A 4,610-nucleotide genomic window follows, 5' to 3' on the forward strand; every position below is an offset into this window, starting at 1 on the left:
GTGAGTGTCTGAGAGGGCAGGCACAGGACTGGCATCCGTAGTTCCTCCCCCTTCCAGACACAGCCTCCACTGTCTCCAACTACCTTCCCATCATGACCAGGAGAACTGCACTCCAGCCCACCTCCCATCTCCTCCTGGGACCTGGCCTGTGGTCCAAGACACTCTATTCTTCTCCCTCATTACTTCCTACCATAGCTTTTGGCCTTGCTGGAAGATGGAGGTTCTTTGGCCCGTTTAGAGCAGGTCATCTGAGGGGGAGGCAGGCAAATGAGGGGCTGGGGAAAGTCACGGTGAGCAGGACCCTGGGGAAGGAAGGGGCTGGGGAGGATCACCAGAGGGCTGGAAAGTGGAGGAAGGAGTAAGCTCCACCTCAACTAAACAAGCCCAGTCCTCCACCTGCCCCAGACTCACTGCCACTGGGCTGCTTAGGGAAGGCCTGGACCACAGAGCACGGGGACTGAGGAGGCCCTGGCCTGAATCCTCCCCAGTGAGCTACACATGGCCACTCCCAGCCCCTCTGGGCTCTGAGCTCCCAAATGCAGCAGCGAAAGTGCCCGTTCCAGGGAGGAGAGGAAGAGGAAAGAAGGGGAACAGGGAAGGAAAAAGGAAAGACCTAAGCAGGTCTGCAGTGGAGAGAGAGGGAGAAGGTTCAAGAACGTGGAGGATGGTGAACAAGGAAACCAACAGAGAGAGAATATAGAGGAAGTGAGGTGGGTGCCCTTGAAAGACCCACAGGCTATCCCATCATTCTCTTCACATCCTCCTCCACTCTCCCTGCCTAGCACCAGTCTTCCTAGGAAAGACTTGGAGAGGAAATACCTGGAGGAAAGAGAGGGACATGTGTGAAAAGGAAGATGCGGGGGATACTCAGAGAATCCAAGCTTCCAGAGCAGAAAACAGAGGCAGAGAGAACAGCCAGTGCCCACGCAGCAGACAGGCCCCCGAAGGACGATGCTGAGAGGGGATGGGAGAGGAGACAGAGAGGGCGAGCCTTGGATAGAGAAGCTGGAAGAGCCAAGGGTCTGGTACTGGCCACAGGAAAGAATCCTGGGTCACCCTCAGATGCCGGCAAAATTGAGAAAGCGGAGAACGGTTAGGTTCAAGAGGAGTGGATGAAGACCCAGAAGCAGGAAGTGCAGGCTGAGATGGGACAAGCAGAGGGTGAGCAGAGGCTGGGCTCAGAGAAAGGCAGAGACGTGTGGAAATACAGGCATGTCAGACCATGCGATGGGCAGAAATATGGCGCCAGGGAGAACGGGAGCCCAGGTCCAGCTTTGAGACAGGGAACCGGGCAGAGGGGAAGGGAGACAGACACAGAGAAGGACAGACATACAGGGAGCCAGGCAAATGCAGGGCTTCTCTCCTCGGCCCCTTACCTGCGGCAGGAGTGACCAACCGGCACGCTCACCCTCCAGGACTCCTGGCAGAATAAGGAGCTGCTTCGGGAGGACAGAGAGTAGGGATGGATGTGAGAGGGAGACTAGGATAGGGAGAGGATGGCAAACCAGACCAGACGGGTGGGGCAGAACCCTGGAACCGTGTTAAGCCCTCCCCTCTTCCCCCTTCCATAGGAGACAGTGGGAACCGCCTGCCTACCCCTCACCACCCCTTGACTCCATCTATACCCAGTCTGGCTCGCTCAGAACATAAGGTTCCCTGAGGACAAAGCCTAGCCTTTGTCACCTGGTTCCGACCCAGCCTGACCTGATGTTCCCAGCCCCTTATCACGTCCCCAGGGCAATGGGAACTAGGCAGTGACGCACTGGGCCGCAGACTAAACCCCCAGCTTGCGTACTAGGTCCTCGAGTGACCTGGAGATGGGGACAAGTAGCTTTCATCCCAGGGGGAAATGAGTTGGCATATGCGCCTGCAGGAGATGGGAATGTGGGGTTGACTACGGTCCCCCCAAGGACATGGGTATAGGGTACAAGTCCCCTGGAGACAGATGTGTATTCCTGAGTCCCACAATGGGGCAGTGGAGGGCCCTAGGGAGTTGGAGACCATGCGGGAGAGACCACATAATTGGTGGAAAGCAGAGAAGCCGACCCCCATCCGTCCTACCCACCTCCACACTCTAGAGCTATATTGAGAGGTGACAGGAGATGGTTTGGGAGGGGGAGCTTGGGAGCATGTTCCTGGGTGTGAGGGTGTAGGGAAAGCCAGGGCAGCGGAGTCTGGCTTTGTTTCCTGAACACAATGTCCACTTAGTCATAACAGGCATGGCTACTGCCTCTGAGAGGTGGCATCACTGGAGGCAGGGAGGGGGGCCACAAGGGCCTGAGGCACTTGGGGACACTCTCCAAGAAGGACATGTGAGTATGAGCCCCATGAGGGTTGAGAGGCGACACCAGGGTTCTACCTGGGGAGACGGGAGCGGACTGCAGAGCCCCCACCCTATGGAATGCCAAGCTTGGGGCCCAGCTGGTGTAAATCCCGGGGATTGCCAGGGCCCCAGTCAGCCTCAGCAGCACCTGCACCCTCTGGCAGCCCAGGGAGGCGGAAGGGAGCACCCCCACCCTCACCCCTCCTGCCTCAGGCCCCGGGGATTAACGCCTCTCCCACCCCCATCCCATCCCGCAATGGGAGCAGAGGATGGCAGTGAAGGGTAAAAGCTTCTGTGTGCAAATGTGTGTTTGGGTGTGCAAAACAACGCAGAGGAAAATCTGCAAACTGAAGTATGTAAGAGTGGAAAACCCTCATGTGTGTGTTAAGACTGGGCATGGACCTGTGGTGGCTAAGTCTGGACAGTAGATGGCTGGACTGCGGGTCTGTGTGCACCTCTGCCATGGTGGCATGCGGAACTCCGTCTTCTGCTTGACAGGTCAGACAGTGGCCACTGTATCAGGAGCGTCAGGGAGGGGCTGGGGGCTCCGGATGTGTCCCTAATGTAATGCAACCTCACGTTCCCAGGAGGACACCTGCCTGCAGACAGGGGAACACACAGAAAGAGAGGGCAGCACGAAATTCTTTTCCTGACAAAGGGAAACTGAGTCAAGGACCCGGGCAGTGGAGCCCCTCCCTGGGCATCCTGGCTCCAGCTGCCAGGCCCCAGCACCATAGGACTCCAGGCCCAGAGAGGGTGGGGAGTTGCTCCCAGCCTGGGGCCGTGTGAGGACAGGCCAGGGAGGAAAGGAGGAGGGGAGCCTGTGGCTGGGAGGCAGGGGACAAGCCTCTGGTCTGCAGGAGAAGGTGGCCCTCACCCCGTGTGCTCAACTCACCCTTCAGATTAAAAATAACCAAGGTAAGGGCTTGATGGGGGGGGGGGGGGGCAGGGGGGAGGTGGTATGAGAAGTCCTGTCTTGCCACTATCGGCCCATCAGTCTTTTGGAGGGGAGGAATGTGCCCAAGGACTAAAAAAAGGCCCTGGAGCCAGAGGGGCTGGGGCGACAGACCTTTCATGGGCAAATCTGGAGGCCCCGGGTGTCCTCTTGTCACCTCCAGAGCCAAGGGATCAAGGGAGGAGGGGCTGGGAGGAGAGAGAGGTGGAAGGGAGGGTCCCTCCGGAAGGACTCCAAATTTAGGCAGGGGGTGGGGGCAGCAAAATATAAAGCAGTGTGCTCCAAGGACAGACTGACACTCCTCTGAACCAGGTAAGGTGGGGCTCAGGGTGGGAGCCCCCATCTCGAAGGGAATGGGGTGAGATCAGTCGGAGGCCCAAGGGTTCTGCTTGAACTGTCTTGCTCCAGCCCTGGGAAGTTGCCCCCGACAGAGGGGGAGGTTCCCAGGGGAAAACCAGAAACCTCTTTTCTTCTCCTACCGGCATGTCCTCCCCGGCTTTCGTCTCTTCCATGTGCTTTCTTCCCCTTTGTCCCTCCTTGGATGGCTTCCCTCTTGCAATCCAGTTTTGTTTTTTTTTTAAGGGAGGATAGTTATAATATTGTGATGGTTCTTGCCATACATCAACATGAATCGGCCACGGGTGGTTCAGTTTTATTTTTCCTCTTGGTTTCTGTCAGCACTTGTCACTATCATACTTCCTGGTCTGTCTCTCTTCTTGCCCCTCTTGGCTGTGTGCTCTAATCTCCTTGCATCTCTCTGTTTCAAATGCAGATTCCACACCCCACCCCTTGCACTTTGACTAATTCTGCATCCTCTCTTCCCTGTCTCTCCGCCTCTCACCTGCCCCTGACTGCCCCTTTCAGTCTGTCCCGCTCGGGTGACTCTCTGGCTTGAGACTCACAGCTTGCTTCTCCCCGTGGGCTGCCCCCCTTGTTCTTCATTCTCCTTGTCTCTTCTCTCTGCTCGGCTGCACCTCTGTGGCTCACGGTCCAGGGTCTTCAGGATTCTCTGTGAAGAGGTCACCAGGTGAGAATCACCTCAATTTTCTCCTGGAAGCCAGGTTGCTGGACCAGGGGCCCCTGTCTCTCCTCTGAGTGGCTCAGCACCTTGCCTTAGCAATCTCCAGTCCATTCCACCCCACGCAAACCCCTCACTGATTTCCCTTCAGCCTCATATCAGAGGGCAAGAGGGGGCTGGATGCAGGCCAGATGCTTCTCAGCTGGGGAGGTGAGAGTGACAGGACCCAGGTGGTGAGGAGATGTGGCAGGGAATGGGGGCTGCAGAAGGCAAGGCCACCCACTGAGGCCCGGGCCCTCCTGTCTCGGCCGCAG

This window comes from Budorcas taxicolor, chromosome 10, assembly GCF_023091745.1.
Source record: "Budorcas taxicolor isolate Tak-1 chromosome 10, Takin1.1, whole genome shotgun sequence".
Classification (NCBI taxonomy): Eukaryota; Metazoa; Chordata; class Mammalia; order Artiodactyla; family Bovidae; genus Budorcas; species Budorcas taxicolor.